Consider the following 17,906-nt stretch of genomic DNA (forward strand, 5'->3'; position numbering starts at 1 on the left):
TATATTCTGTCCTCAACTACCTACCCTTTTACTCACCACACCCCAAATTCAAGTTATTTTATTTTGCTGAATGCAAAAGAAGATATTTTGAAGAATGTTGGAAACCAGTAACCATAGACATGCACAGTAGGAAAAACAAATAATATAATGTTTTGAATTTACTAATGATGTGCCAATGGCCACCAATGCCAATAAACTCAAGTACCGCCTAACTTTTTTTTAATGATGCCTGAGTAGCCATTTTACTCTGTAGTATATCATAATATGAAAGTAAATCCACCGTATCCTACTGGCAGCAAAAATACTTTATTTACATTCACAGCACCATTTATCTTGCTGCGTATGTATTTACAGTACAGTAACATGTTGTATACTGTCCTACAGTAAAATACAGTTCATATTACAGTTAAATACTGTGTAACTTACAAAAAAAATAACAGTGTACTTTTTTAAAAATTCCAAGTTTCTGCAGCTTTCAACAAGTCAAATTCAAAACTTTTTAAGACCTTTTGAAGACCGTTATTGTCACATAACCAGCGATCGCTCTCCTGAGATCGCTGGTTCTCACACGAACACTAAGGACTACACTTCCGCCTTCCTCTGGACTACATATGCATACATGCTCTCCGGTCACACTCACGCCTGCTCACTTATCAAGATTGATTACCTTCTCACCAGCTGAGCCTTGTCAGAGACTGATTACACACCCTACATAAACCACTCATATACTCATCCAGTTTGCCAAGTCTTGTTAGCTGTTTCAGTTACATTACAACGTGTTTCTCCCTGTCTTGTTTCTCCGTGTTAGATCCTAGCCTTGTTTACCTTTGTTCTCCTGTTTAGCCGCCTGCCTTCTGATCTATTGCCTGTATACTGACCACCTGTTTGATCATTGCTTGCCTGACGCTGAACAAACCTGCCTTGTGGATCTTACCTCCAGTTGTCTCTGTCACTCCTCCCATCGTAACAGTTATTAATATAAATTTTAAATTAATACAGTGCTAAACACTAACATTTTTTTCTGATAGTCCACTTGGGCAAGTAGAACAAATTACCTATTTTAGTTATTACTTATCCACATAATTTAAATAATTTCAAAACAATAGTTGTATACAATACACATTTTTTCAACACAACTCATTCATTAATTTTCCTTCAGCTTAGTCCCTTACTTATCAGGGGTTGCCACAGCAGAAATTACCATCAACTATTACAGCATATGTTTTACATAGCGGATGCCCTTCCAGGCGCAACCCAGAACTGGAAAATACCCTTACACTCTCGCATTCACATGCACTCTCATACACTACGGCCAATTTTAGTTGATCCAATTCACCTATAGTGCATGCCTTTGGACTGTGGGGGAAACCTATACCAACATGGGAAGAACATGCAAACTCCACACAGAAATGCCACTGACCCAGCCGGGGCTTGAAACTTTTGTTAAAAGTTTTATTGGGATGGATTGTTGGTGATTAGATGGTGTTGGTCCGACTGGGTAGATTTACATGGAAATTAAGAATTTTAAAAGATTTAAGACCTACAACACCAAATTTCAAGACTTTTTAAGGCCTAATATTTTGATTTTGAAATTGAATACCCTGCAGACACCCTGTAATAGCTGAAATTTTTAACCTGGCCAACTTTTCCTTAACAAAGAATAAAAAATAAAAAAACATTAAAAAAAATATTTTCAGTGTATTTAGTCATGCTTAAAAATAAATAAATAAATAAATAAATAAATAAATAAATAAATAAATAAATAAATCTCAATTATATCCAGAAAAGCTTTGGTGTTTGATTGTCAGTAGTCTTCTGAACCAGCAACAGGTATGATAAACAAGCAACAAAGAAGAAGAATACAATTTCTCCAAGACGTATTGATGAAATGATTGGGCTGTGTTTGCATATCAAGCGCTTTAATTAAATCCCGAGGTGAACTGTGGCTAGCGCATTAACTGACTCGACAGCAGCCTCAGATAATTACTTTGATTCAGCCACGTTCGTCAAGGCAATCATTGGAAACATCCTCATAAATATTTGAAGTAGGTTCCTCTGTACTCTTGTAATTAAGACGCGCGCTTCATCTCTTCAATTAAAGACCGTTTTCTTGGTTATTATATCATTACCTTCAATCACAGACAATATGTCACATACAGTACACCACATAGACTATATAGATGTCATAGACTATATGCTATATAGCCTTGACTATATGCTATTGATAAGCTGCTGATTGCATGTGCACTTTAAACCAGAAACTAAATAATTTATAAGCTGGGGTGATAGAGTTATTCACACAATAACTGTTAGTACATAATACACCACAGCTTTTGTATGTCATTTCACACTGTTCTTTCGGGAAGCATTTGCTGTCAGTATTTCCTGGCTAAGTTGTGTGGTCTTTGTAATCACAATGCTTTTATGTTGCTCAGAGTTTAGCTGAGCATTTCTTTTTCCCTTTAAGGACCCTAGTGTTGTGATGACATTTTTTTGTTTTGGTTTTATGATGAAGGTGGTTGCTATGGAGCGCTATTTTATTTGTGGCAGTTAACAAGAATAAATGACACACGCATTTGCGTGCTCAAATAGAAAGTGCATCTGCGACAATTTATTAATCCTTTTAATAAATCTTATAAACTATTGAGTAAAATAAAATAAAAAATAAGAATAAAAAGAATAAAGTAGCAATATTTTTGGAACAAATTGAGATTGAAAATTTTAAATAAAAAAATATATATATTATAAATAGTGACACGGTGGCTCAGTGTTTAGCACTGTGGCCTTACAGCAAGAAGGTCACTGGTTCGATTCTCGGCTGAGCCAGTTGGCGTTTCTGTGCGGAGTTCTCCTCGTGTTGACGTGGGTTTCCTTGGGGTGTTCCGGTTTCCCCCACAGTCCAAAGACATGTGGTATAGATGAACTGAATAAACTAAATTGGCTGTAGTACTCTGTATGAGTGTGTGAATGAATGTGAGAGTGTATGGGTGTTTCCCAGTACTGGATTGCAGCTGGTAGGGCATCCGCTGTGTAAAACATATGCTAGAATAGTTGGTGATTCATTCCACTGTGGTAACCACAGAAAAATACAGAACTAAGCTAAGAATTTGAATAGAATTAGAAAAAAGTTTGAATGTACAGTTGAAGTCAAAATTATTAGCGCCCCTTTGAAATTTGTTCCCTTTTTTAAATATTTCCCAAATGATGGTTTACAGAGCAAGGAAATTTCCACAGTATCTCTGATAATATTTTTTTCTTCAGCAGAAAGTCTTATTTGTTTTATTTCAGCTAGAATAAAATCAGTTTTTAATTTTTTAAACACCATTTTAAGGTCAAAATAATTAGCCCCTTTAAGCTATATATTTTTTCGACAGTCTACAGAACAAACCATCATTATACAATAACTTGCATAATTACCCTAACCTGCCTAGTTAACCTAATTAGCCTAGTAAAGCCTTTAAACGTCACTTTAGGCTGTATAGAAGTGTCTTGAAAAATATCTAGTCAGATATTATTTACTTTAATGGCAAAGACAAAATAAATCAGTTATTAGAAATGAGTTATTAAAACTATTATGTTTAGAAATGTGTTAAAACAATTGTCTTCGTTAAACAGAATTTGGGGAAAAAAAATAAACACGGGTGCAAATAATTCTGACCTCAACTGTAGGTCTTTATTAACAGCCCACCTCTACACCTCTGGTATTCTCCAATTCATCCATTCGATTCATAAATATTGCAAGCATGCCAGCGTCACGCTGACGGCTTTGATTCATTTCCAAATTCCACGAGACCCCTCGCATGTTGTCTGACACAATTTTTGATGCCAGCTTTGCGCTGGATCACACCTCAACAGGACCATCAAATATTTAGAACGAAAATCCCTCATACTCAAATGCCAAATCCCCAGCAGGAGCGACCTGGAAGAATGGAGGTTGAAGGAAAAGGTGCACTGACGGAAGAGAGGGAGTCGTCTAAGATTCTGCTTGTTGTCAATTTTAGTTTTTTTTTTGTGCGAGTAAACAATTCGGAAAGCTTGCAGGGGTTTGGAGATCTCTAGTCTGTAAATCTCGGCGAAGCAAAGTTTGATGCTGCTGCGTGTCAGACATACTGCTAATGTATTTGAAGAAATGAAAGAGGGATCAGTGGGAATTCACTAAGAAGGAATTGCGCCTGCTGGCTGTGCTATTTATTTCCATGCGCTGTCTGCACTGTTTAAGAGGCCTATTATTCGCTGAAAGAATTATGCAAATCAAGTAACAGCGAGAAAGCACCAACTAAATTACTGCTAAATGCATTTTGTAATTCCCGGGGTGCGGGTCGGATCGGAGTGCTAGGTTGCAAAGGATGCTAAACCACGCTACCACAGCCTAGCATGCTATGCAAAAGTATTGTTTCATCATACTGCAATTGCATTGCAAAGTAATGAACGTGCTCACTTATAACAGGCGCTCGCTCTTTGCTTTCATTTGATGGATTACTTCAGTCTCGCTCAATAGAACATACGGTCAAATATGTCTGCTAAATGCAATTTCAATTACAGATGTTTCATGAATAATCCGCAATGCATAATGAAGCTCATTTGCATAGAAAGGAGATGTTGAAGTGATTGTGATGACACGAATGACAATGACTTCGAGGGATAACCAAAAATGGTAATCCGGTCACTGTTCACTCATCCTTGTGTCATTCCAAATCTGTCATTTGGCATGTTTTAAAGATGTGCTTTTATTGTGGTAGACAAAAAAAATGAATAAAAATCTAATAATAACAACAACAACCTTATGTTAGAGGCTAAATTATCTTATGCATTTGTTTATATGACAAAACATGTATTTTTGACTCAAGAAGGTCCATACTGACTCCAAAGGCAGATACTGATTAGATCAGGGTCTGGTATGTTGACTTTGGGGGGTTTTATGATGTGGTCACATGTTGATTGGCCAGTTTGAATGTCTCATTTGGGCTTTAGTCACACGGTCAAGAAAGATACAAAAAAAGGTGTAAAACTCTGCTCTGTCTCTTTGCCTCTCTTTTCCTGGCCTGTCTCTTCCTGCTCTGCTCCTCTCCTCCTCTGGAGTCTATCTTCTCTGACTCTACTGCAATCAGGCTAACTTCTGGGCCTGCTCTCTTTGTCTCTCTCTCTCCCTCCCCCTGTGTCTATCCTTACCTCTGGTAACTTTAACTTTATATTTACGCTGGGTATAATTAATATCATATGTTTTATAATTTCATATTTTATCATTTTATACAGTTATTTGTAATTATTCAGTTGTAATCACAGAGAATTATTGTCATTAAATCATCTCATTTTCAAGTATTTGTGAAATACTTATGATTTAACATCAACATTTAATTGTTCCATATTGCAATACAATACAATCACATAATATCAACACTCTCCTACATTTATAGCTATTAATACTGCCCTCATTTCCATTTTTGGTATGAGATTGCAAAAGAATGGTTTGACTAGAAATGTACAGTTTTTTTACCATCAATACTGATAACTCGAAGTCACTTTTTAGGCAGAACTACAGTTCGAACCACTGTGGTTAAAACCCATTCTTACACTTATTTAGTACAATAAATCAAAACCGCTCTCATAGTCTTGTAAATATTTAGACACTTTTCATACAATAAATTATATTAAAAAGTTATATTTATTAAAAAAAATTAACTAAAAAGATGAATTTCTATGACTTCTTAATGAACAGAAAAACAGGAACCTGCTGTTTCCCTGCAGAATTTAGCCATTCTGTGATCACAGAATTAAATGCAAAACTAATCAAATGGCACAAAATGTAGATAGGTTCAGATTTTTTTTTATTGACACAGATATATTTTAGCCAGCACATTGTTAAATTTCCATGCTATCTGCATTGTTTTAAATCAAATACCATTATATTCACACTTAAAAATCACCTTATCATATAGAAATCATGATGTGTCATGACATTATCGCAATGCATATTCAGCCAAAGCCTATTTGACCAAAGCCAAGTTCCTTGTATTGATCAGTAAATGTTTTTATTGTTGTTTATTGCTATGCGCTAGTTTCGATTTTAGTATAATTCTGTTTATTTTGTTAATGTTTTGTTTATTTTCATCATTTAATCATGTATTAAACATGACAAAGCTTGATATGATAGGAGGTAAACACTTTCTTTTCATGTTTCTCCAAAGTCCCATTAAGGCAAGTCATATCAGACGGCGGCCATCTTCAAACACCTTTCGGGCACTATGCTCAGGCATTCTGACTAAATGGGGAAACACTGAATTCTCCAAAACTGTTTGCCAAGCTTACGATTACATAACATATTTGGAATCACCAATAATATTAAGGCACAACTGTCTCAAAAAGTGTTTTTTCTAAATGTTCAAATCAAACAAAATCTGCATTTTTTTAGGTTGCCTGAGCTAATGTGCATGCACACTCAAAAGGAAAGAGATCACAACACTAACCTCATTTATAGCCGTGTTTACAGATGATAATCCCCTGGATAATGATCGTCAGATTGCACTGGTCTTCTGAAGTGATTCACAACTTGGTCTTGATGGTGAATCTCCTACAGAAAAGAAAGTGACTCTTTGTTTACCAAGTTTGTGGGCATTTGAGTAATTGCTGTCATGTTATGTGCATTTGACATGACGAACTGTACTCCATGTTTGTCCGATGCAGATTACAAAAACAAAAAAACTTTTGTTTTCAAGTGCAGTGGGTTCATTTAAAAATACAGATTTCAAGCTTCAAGTGGATATATTTCTTTTGTTTGTGAAGTATTCGCTGAGATTACAGTGTGTTTGTTGACCACAAAAAAAATTGTTGTAAAAGCATGTCTGATCCAAGCTTCTCCTCAGAGAAATGTCAGTCTATAACGATCAATGATTGGCTCCATTGGGGTTCATCCGCCATATTGACCATTACACATTTCCCAATTCAAATCTATATAAGTGACATGTCTTGTGTATTCTAGAGTCTTTGGCTTCTCTCAGTTATACATCTATATAAATTATAGATACTTTTAATAAATTATTAAAGGCTCTTGATGTCAAAATAATGAAGATCTGATGTGTACAATTGTGTATATATTTCACAGCAAAACAACAAAAAAAATTCTGCAAATACTGATGTAAATTTTGAGAAATTTTGAGACCAAATCAGTCATTTTTGGCAGCAACAATCAGAAATTGAGAAACGGGAAGTCAAATTTTAAACGACTGATATTTCATGGGTTGGACGAAAAAAATATAAAACAAGGATGTCTGGAATAGACCTATTAAAAATCCATGCTATTCCTGAAACTCCATGACCAGGACCTATTAATCTATTAAAATGAAAGCTACAATAATAAACATATATACAAATAAAATAATACAAGATTAAAAACGCTAACATTCATACATCCAAGTATTGAAAATTCAAGAGTTTAGATTTGTTGTATACTATTTTCTTCCTGATAAAAGAAAATGCAACATTACCTGAGCATTTAGTTTCATTTTGAGGTCAATTTTGAAATGAAAAGTGAATAATATATGAGAATGCAGATTTCTGCATGGAGTGAATGTGCCCTATAGTGTTTACTATCCACAGTCTGCACACTTACTGCATGTTACACAACTTTCATATACATAGAACAGGGTCTGCAGAGTCGAAAAGGTTAAGCTCTTCAGCCTAATCTGAATTAACCCCTTTGTTGTTTGGTATCAGTTACGACCTTTAGCCGCACTTCTAAGAGAAGGTCATTGAGTCTTGTTGGATGAACAACCAACAATGTTGTGTTCTTCCTCAAGTCATCGTGAATCAATGCGGAGTGTTAAATAATGACCTTAAGTTAATTGAGACATCCTCTCAGACGAATTAGAATAGATTTTTTCAAGTGCACCGAGTCGGCCTTGCACACAAAATTCAGTGCTCAACTAGAAATTAAGATAAATACTTGGGTTATATCAAGCAGGCATCAATAAAATAAACATGAGTACCAAAACCTGTCTCTTACTTACCAACCACAATACATTTTAACCAGGTTTCATTTTTTCGCACTGGGAAGTTTAAAAAGTACATTGGATTTAGCGATATTTGCATTTAAATACACACATACTGTGCATATGTAGGCTGTAAAAAGTGCTGTGTTCCACACAATTCCTTCATGTTGTCCCAAATCTATTAAGATAACTTAATTGTTTTTAAAAATGTAAGTAGATTGAACATTAATCTGTGGTTGCCACAGAACATTAAAGTTGTCCCAGTGCTTCCCACACATAGATTTTACTTTTATATTAACTGCCGCCCAAGTAGATTTAGTGACTGTTTTTTTGTATTGATGTCATCCAGCATTTGTATCTGCCCAACACAACAAAACATCCATGATCTATTAAAAAGTAGAAAAACTTCTCTCATCAACCCGTATTTTACTGCTTGTTCTGTCAACACTCCCACAGACAGTCACGCCCCATTCACGCGGGGCGTCAGCTTCCTATTCACTTTGAATGGGTGACATCAGGCATTGTCGAACTGCATTGTGGATCCGTCGGCGCCGCTTCAGAGACGTTGCTCGCTGCAGAAGTTGGGACTTGCTCGACTTTTCAATCGTCGACAGAAGCGTCAGCCAATCAGGTAGCTGTATGCAAATACACCAGCTCAGACAGTAGCCTATAGCTGACTAATTTCATTGGCTGACGCTGCTATGACGATTGCGTCAGCCCCAACTTCAGACACGCCCTCTGCCAAGCGTTGACGCTGAAGCCCCGTGTAAATGAGGCGTCACATGTGCTCTGCAGACCCAAAGAAATGTGCCTTTTTGCATCCAGGTGGGTTTCTAAATCTACTAAAATGTCTAGGATTTTGCTTTTGCTTTCTAAAGCTGTCGTTAATTTTATGCGTACAGCAGCAAGAGCAAGAGAAATACTAAATTCTTTTTCTTTAAAATCTGAACTACTCGAAAAACTTTGATGAATACTAGGAGAGGATGAAACGACATCTTAATTGCCAGCAAATTATTTGTACACCAATTTGAACAACTCATTTGCCTTATTTAAAAAATCGACAAGCCTTATTCTCATAATTATTACATTCTTTTGAGATACTGTCTGTTTTTAATCCTTTTTTCTATCATTTATTTCTGATTTGCGGTATACTGTTTTAATTTGATGCTGTCAATGTATTGCATATTTTATACATCTAAAATGCCTTGGCAATCCTGTACAAAATGTCATGTCAATAAAACAGCCTGAACTTGAATGCGAGATGGAGAAAAAGCAGATTTTAGCCATCTGTGGGTGCACGTGGCTTTGGAATTGCAAAAAAGTAAGGAAAATAGTGGATTTTTTTCCACAGTCTTATTTTTACTTTAACCCAGAGGAAAAAAACACTTTATATATATATTTTTTTAATCAAATAATGTTTTGTTTGTCGCATATAGTTAATTATTTATGTGATGCGGCTAGTATATTTGAGACCAGTGGGTAGCACTGTGTCCTAAAGAAATACTCAAGAATTGTGTTGATTCAGTTCATTTTGAAGTAGTTCGAACAAACAGCTATATAATTTTTGGGGTGTGCATTTAATCATACATTTTTTTCATTTTATTTTTGGTGTAGTCCCTTTATTAATCAGGGGTTGCCACAGTGGAATGAACCGCCAACTTATCCAGCACATTTTTACACAGTGGATGCCCTTTAAGCTGCAACCCATCCCTGGGAAATATCCACACTCACTCATTCAAACTGATGCAAAGCTCTACATTTCAACGTGCATTTTATTGTCAGTAACGGTAACGGCGTTGTAACAGGGGTAACAGTAATTCATTTGATTACTCGTTACTAAAAAAAGTATCGCCATTACTAAAGCCGTTTATTTATAGCACCGTTGTTCCCATCGCTGCAAATCACCTTTGATCATCATGGTTTTACTGCAGTAGAACTAATGTAGATACACTAACGATCATACCGTATAGTAGTATTGTTTGTGGTATTAAAAGAAAGGCATACTGCACTAAAACCACACCAATAATGATTCTGTTTTCATTTGTTTTTGCATTTCTATTTAAACTAAGATATAAAAATACATTGGAATGTTACAGTACTCACAGAATCCAAACAATTAGATTCTTAATAACACCAGAAACAAACAAAATATACACTGTAAACGATTTCTTGTTAAATCAACAGTAAGTTACTGGCAACAATTATCCAGTAGCTGCTGTATTTCATAAAACGGTAAAATTACTGTAATACTAATTACATTAGTATTACATTTACTGTAAAATGTAATACATCATTTTACTGTTGTTGATTTTTACTGTAACACCAATTACAGTAGTGATACACATACTGCAAAACTGAAAACAGTATTTTATTGTACATTTTTACCATGAAGAACTACGGTATTTTAACGTTACTTTTATTATTACTGTATAGTATTTTACAGTTATTAAATGTTATTTTATTTTATTTAATAGTGCTACTTTATAATGGGTAAAAATTTTCAAAAATTGCACAAGTGTTATTTTAACTGTTCAAGAAATACAAGAAAAATAAAGAAACTGAAACTTTAACTTCACAATAATGGTTTATTGTGTAAACCATGCTAAAACAGTAGCAATAATTCAATATAACAAAGCAACAGAACACTAATAAACAATTGATCATTAAAACCAGTCAACAATTAATGCATCAAAAATTATTACAATTTTAAAAACAGGTGAAAATACTGCTACAAGACAGGAAATGATGAAGGCCAAATGATGTGGAAAGGGACAGTGAAAAAGGGCAGCAGCACTTCTGATGATCCTGCAAAAATGACAGGCAAAATCAATCACTGAAGTAAAAACTAATCATCCATCAAACCATTTAATTCATTCAGAAACGAAACACTGCACTGTTGTTTTTATATATATATATATATATATATATATATATATATATATATATATATATATACATATATATATATATATATATATATATATATAAGTTTTTTTAATTGTTTTTGTTGGTGAAATACAGTTTGTTGTCAATTCACAATTACACTAACGTTAATGGGGAAAAGATCAGCGGGCATTGTTCTTGAAGATCGCTAGTCAGGTGTCCACACAGGTGTGTAAAAAATAAAGTCTCATCTTAACTTAATGTCCGACTCTGTATAGCTCGAATATCTGATTCCATGATCACACTACTAGTGCTTCCACGAATTTAAGAGGGGTGAACACAGTTCATTCTCACTTTAAGAGGCTACATATTTAAAATTAAATAAATAAAAATAATCTAATTTAACGTAACTAATGTTAATTAAATACTTTTAGGCTTTTAACACGTATAAATCCACTTCTAACTTACAGATAAGATTGCGTTAGAGAACATGAAAGCCGTGGGTGATTTTTTAAAATAATGCTAATGATAAGTTACTGATATTTGGTTTGCATAAAACAAAGTAATCACTAAGCATTCATTTTTGGCAAAATCTGCAGAGAGGCTCAGCGACACGAGGAAATGTGTTAAAGTTGAGTAGAGAACTAAAGAGCAGTCTAGCCTACTTCATGAAATGTTTGTGGTAATATTCTGCGGTCAATTCGTATTACTGTATTTTAATATGCAGCAGTGATGGCATGTCAGCGAGACAAATAAACATTTTATCGAGTCATTTCATACAATTTATTTATTTATTTATTTTTTATACAAACCCTCTAGTGACATTTCCTCAAACTAAATCATCATAACGTTACTGTGCACAGCATCAGTAAAACGTTGAGAATAATTTAAATACTTAATTTTTTAAAACAGTCACTGCTGATTAGAAACTAACATTAAAGCTAAGCTTACAGAAATCCTGTATGCATGACAATATAAAGATGTATTACTCACTGATGTCGAAGCACTTACAGGTCATCAGAGATGTAGACAGGACAGAATGTGTGCTATCAAATGAGTTCTTGTGCAGCCTTTGTTGGACACCCAGGTAGTATGTTCACCCACACTGTAAGAAACAAAAACAGAAACAATTTATTAAAATGTGAGGGATAGTAAACATGTTTGGTCTACAGAGAGAAGAAAATGTTTACTTTAAGCATTGATCCTAATGAATCTATTTCTAAACTACATTTAACCTTATCACGGAAACAGCATTTTTGAGCTTTTAGACCAGGGGTGCTCAACTTTGTTTGCTTTAAATTAGAATTAAAACAATAAATCTCTATGTCAAATAAAATACTTCAGATCTAAATAAAGCAGGTGTTTTTACCTAAAGGTTCCTTCCCTCCAGTTAGTTTGGCTGCAAATACCTCCACATCTGTGCTTTATTCGGTTCTTGTCTTAAGAGTAACTGGTGTCGCATTCCAGGTCCATCACAATCTGGGCTAGAAGGACAATATGACAAAAGACAAGACACATATAAATAAGTCTCAGAATAAAATATTTAAGGGAATAGTTTACTATTTTGCCACTATTTACTCCACGTGTTTTAAACTAGTTTGAATTTCTGTTAAACACTAAAGCAGATATTTTGAAGAATGTTAGTAACCAGTAACTATTGACATCCATATTTGAACCAAATTTCTTTAAAAAATACGAGTTTGTGTTCAACGGAACAAATTAAATATATAACTATTTTGAAACAAGTGGAGGATGCCAAAGATGCTATTATTTTCATTTTGGGGTGAACTGTCCCTTCAATTCAAGTGTCAAGCAATAGTCATAAAAACTGATGTGTCGCTTGAGGAAAACTAAATCAAGTACCTTCTTTGAACAAGCAGAATCATTATGCCATTGTATTCAGTGATTCTCTTTTACATTTTCCCACTATGAAACGATAGCTTCAACATGCAATCCATGTTAAGACAAAAATGAATAGCATAAAATAACATTTTGAACTAAACTTACAGTTTCCAGGCTGTTTGAAAAAAAAACAAACACATATGCCCAGTAAAATTGCTAATAAACACAAAGACAACAGTTATAAAAAAAAATGTTTGTCTAATATTTACTCAGCACTTGGTAGGCAAATAGCATAGCCGTGGCTGTTTTAACACCAGATTTTTTTATCTTAGGAACTGCTGGAAGAAGAAAAAGAGGTTGTACATGAAACTCCTCACAACAAATCTGTGAACAACTTGACATTTAAAAATCGAATCAAAATAAGGAAGACATCGACATTACCTTGAATAATCAAGTGAGGAGTGATTGGTTGCATCAGTTTTTCAACATCAATTACTGTAGCTGAAAAACAGATAAATATAATAAGAGTAAAATAAGACTTAACATTAATTAATCTAAATCTATGGTACAACCATACCAATCTGTATGGGGTTAAAATACATTTGTACACAAATCATTCCCTGACCCCATCAATTTCTCTTAGATTAGGATGGATATGACTTTGGATTATATCTGTGTACTCAGAACGTACACTCACCTCAGGTACACCTGAACACCAAAAATTAAATGTACAATTAATGACACACTATACATCAAGCTTATTAACATTATTGAGAAATAGACAATTAATATGTATTTAGTTAATATTAACGTTAGCTTAAAATAATTCAACTGCATTTAATTTTTAGCTCCATTTAATAAAACAGTTAAGACTCATTTCATTATGAGTTTAGTTTAAATAACTAACTTACAGTTGAAAAATTTTACCATAATGATAGCTTAGTCATAATGACTATGTGAAGACCAGAGCTTACCTTAACGGTAAACGTTTAACTTTTCATGGTGACTTCGCCTTCATCTCAGTGTTGTGCTGAAATAGAGAATTCATTAATGCAGTTACTTACAATAAGTTGAAGTTATGTTTTTCAGGTAACTTAACGTATGGTCAAAAACTCACTCAAGATAAACTCACTGCATCTAATACCTCGCAAACACTACAATGACCGCCTGGCGTCTGTTATTTCTTGTTTAAAATACCGTTTGTTAACGGATAGCGTGACATAACATAAGAACCTACAACTAATGTCACTTGGTTAATTCTTTTAAATTACACACACAATACACAGAAATACTTATAAAACAATCCTTTAACGGACAGAATTTGACTTTAAAACACTTACCGAGGATGAATTCGCTGGATGAAAGACGTCAGGTGAATTTCAAATTAGGAGAGCCGTTGCCTGCATGTCGAGTCGTGTCCGTTCGGTTCTATGAATCGGCTCCTTAGTGAACAGTAAAGAATCGAAATCGCCTAAAACAGATTCCTTTTTGTATATGATTCATTACTATTTCGTTATACTGCTTGGCCACAGGCATTTATACACTAATTATACACTAATTGCATATTGCTGAATGTGCTTGTGAACACGTGTGATCAAATAATTCCCGAGCAAACGGTTCAATACGATTCAGAGTCGCTCGAGTGCTGAACCGAACCAGTGCAAACGTGATATTGATTACAATATAGTAACATTGTTTTTATTCACTTTACCAGCGAAATTATTACATATATCTGACCTTGACAATACGAATAAAGTTCGTTTGAAGGGTTTTGAGAATTAATATTTTTTTCTCCCAGAATTCATTTCACATCAACAAGCAAATGGTAATGGCGGATGAGAAAGCCCAGCTAATATTATAAATATTGCGTTTAATATGTCACGAAATGAAATTTTAACAGTGTTTCATGCGAGAATGTAGTTCTTACAAACTTAAATCTGTGGTTTATTTATAGATATCATGTGTAAATTGTAAGCGTGCTTTGCCGATAGCGGAGATTCTGACCTCCAGGGTGTCCATCATCACTCATGTATCCGGCGAAACGAGGTTATAATCGGCTAGACATGTGAGACTTGCCCCGGTCTTGGATGGCTCTATAATGAATGTGTTATGAAATTTAGTTTTAACCGTTTTTCATGCCGGAATGTAGTTGTTTTAAACTCAAGTCTGTGGTTTATTTATAGAGATGGTGGGTATTTTAAAATATTGTTTTGAAAATGCGGAGATATGTGACCTCCATGGTGATGACGGGTGCCCTAACCTCATGAATCCGTCTAAAGCAGGCTGGTCATTATGACATTTAAGCTAACTTTGGTTTCATGAATCAATTACTTTTGTTCCAGTTTACGTTTTGGTTAAGCACAAATTTATGTTGATTAAAAATGATTTAATATTTTCATGTTTACCTTATAAAATTAAGGTGCAGTACACCCAAATATGGAAAACCAGGGGACAGCTTTATGCACTGAACAGTCTGAAGAAATAGGTTATTTTATTTTTCTTCACAAAATACTTTGTCAAAAAAAAAAATAAACATAATAATAATATAAAGTGTGTGTAGTTTTTCATGGTCATTTGCAGTACTGTATTTAGATGCACAGTAACTGATTTTTTCCCAAAATTCATTGTAAAATCTGCAGTAGCATACTGTTAATCATGTTCACAGTATGGAAATGTTGAGAATACATTATCATGCTGTGAAAATAGCAATATATACAGTAACACACTGTGCACAGCTTATACAGTAAACAACTGTTGAGAAATGCAGTATAATACCGTGAAAACAACAGAAATCGTTTACAGTGTAGGGTGTATACCACCAGGGTGTTTATTTAAAGGTCTGCCGCCTCCAAACTTGACAAAGAAAAAAAATTGCTCCTTGACTTTGGAATACAAATGCACAGACTTCTCTTTATGTGAAGAGTCCTGCTGTGAGATTATAAAAGAAAAATAATCCTGATCGAGCTGTGATGCTTGACTGCTGTATGAGATCCAAATTAGACATGCAATTTAGCTTCTACATGAAAGAGGTTCTATCCTGGAGGAAGAGAATATTGCCGTCAGCGCAAACCAACGCCTTAAATTAGGCACCAAAATACAGCGAATACAAAAAGTTACATGCATAAAGCTGCAGTTCTTATCACAGCATCCAGGTTGCACGAATGCAATATCAGGCAAACAGCATCTGGTACAATACCACCGAAAAAAGGGCACGCTAAAAGAGAGATGCCTTCCATTTGGAAATTTAGTATGCAAAACACACACCCACTCGACAGTTTTAGCATAATGAGAGTTAAGGGGGAGATTTTTCCAGCAGCCAACTCTACCTCCACCCATGTTTCCCATTTCACAGCAGATGGTTGTGTTTGCTCCAACTTGCATCAATTTACAAAAAACAGAATGAGCATGGATTTTCCGTAAGCGCGCACGAGCAAATTCAATTAACATTTCAGCTGAGTCCAAATTCAGAATCCCCTCAGCATCATGAACGTCGCCAGCGCTGAGTAAATGAAATAATAAGGAACGCATGTTGAGAGACTTTATGGGCTGCAGGTCAGCCTGTATTGAGTTTTACCATGGTAACCACCAGGCTAAGCCAAAACATCCAAATTAGGCTTATTAGAAAAACGAAATAGTATTGAAATTTTCGTCTGTAAATTTCACACATTAAAAAGTACATTCGACCTCATGTTGTGTCAATAGAATTGTCCCACTTTCTACAAAACCTTTGTCTGTCATAAAATTAAAAAAATAATAATATTAAAGTAATTTTCTTTTTGTTTTTTCACATGCAAAAAGACGTTTTGAGAGGCGTTTTGACTATTCAGGGCTGCCATACAAGCTAAGACAAAATCCAAAATAGAAATGATTGCTGCATCCCAAATGGCACACTGTACACTATGCACTTACACACTTAACAGCATAGTATATGAATGTAATGTTGTCCCAAATAGAACACTAAAGTTTTTTTAATAAGCAGAAACTCAAACCATTTCCCTGATGATGTCCGACGGTTGCCAATTTTGCAAAATAAACGAGCAAACTACCAAACAACACCTGCCATAAGTATAACCGCGCTCTGACCCTAATGCTTGAAGTGTCCAACATTCCACACATCATTTTAACAGTTGAGTAAGTGCATCATCCGGGTATTTAAAGTGCACTTATTCTTTTTAGAATTTCAGTGTGAATGCACCACTTACACTGTAAAAAATTTCCAGGTTTTCACAACAAGTTACTGTAATTTTTCACAGTAAATTACATTAGTATCCCTTCACAGTATTTAACTGAAAAATTCACAGTAATATGTTGTATTCATAATTTTATTGTGAAATTACAGCAGGTAGCATGATTACAGCAAATTACTGTGAAAAGGGCTATCTTTTGCACGTTAGTTATAGAAATTCAAACCTTTTTTAAACTCAACTTAGAAATTAATACAAATGAACTTTTAACAGATAATAACAGAATGTTATAGCCCCCAAAACGATTTGGTTACCAACATCTTTTTGATTGTACTGCACCTTTATTTAATTTTATACAGTTAACATAAAAATAGGAAATAATATTTAATGAACATAACTGTGTGCTTAGCCAAAACATAATAAACTGGAATAAAAAGTAATTAATTAATGAAACCAAAGACTGTTAAACAGCCAACAATTATTTCAATGTCAGGGTAAATGTCTGCTTTAGACGGTTTCATGAGTATTGGGCACCTGTCATCGCCTGGAGGTCACTAATCTCAGAATTAAATATATATATATAAATTATTATTTTTTTTATCTATATAAATAAACCACAGATTAGAGTTTTAAACAACTACATTCTAGCATGAAAAACAGTTAAAACTTCATTTTCGGACGCATATAGAGCCATCGAAGACGGGGCAATTGTCCCAATGTCTAGCCTGAAGACAGGCGCCTCTCGGCGGATACATGAGTAAAGAGCGCCGTTACCGCCTGGAGGTCATAGATCTCCGCTACCGGCAAAACACACTTAAAATTACACACAATCTTTACTAACAGTCCACAGATTTGAGTTTTGAAGAACTACATTCTCGCATGAAAAATTGTTAAAACTTTATTTCATTACATATTACAAGCAATATTTATAATATTATGTGCCTTCTCATCCACCATTAACTTACAGCTTGATGCAGCTTGGTGCGAAATGAATCCTGGGAGGAAAAAATAA

The 17,906-nt window shown here is 34.6% G+C and overlaps 1 protein-coding gene across 30 annotated transcripts in view; it reads right to left on the reverse strand.

Annotated features, from left to right (window-relative positions):
* pcdh15b (protocadherin-related 15b) overlaps window positions 1–17,906 on the reverse strand; it is a 513,920-nt gene that overhangs the window by 439,665 nt on the left and 56,349 nt on the right. For all 30 annotated transcript variants that reach the window (XR_015944907.1, XR_015503430.2, XR_015503428.2 and 27 more), the window contains one exon: window positions 6,465–6,568. The gene's annotated coding sequence lies outside the window, so the exon portion shown is untranslated. The remainder of the gene's footprint in view (window positions 1–6,464; window positions 6,569–17,906) is intronic.

The sequence above is a fragment of the Danio rerio genome, chromosome 12 (genome assembly GCF_052040795.2).
Source record: "Danio rerio strain M-AB ecotype USA chromosome 12, GRCz13ab, whole genome shotgun sequence".
Taxonomy (NCBI): Eukaryota; Metazoa; Chordata; class Actinopteri; order Cypriniformes; family Danionidae; genus Danio; species Danio rerio.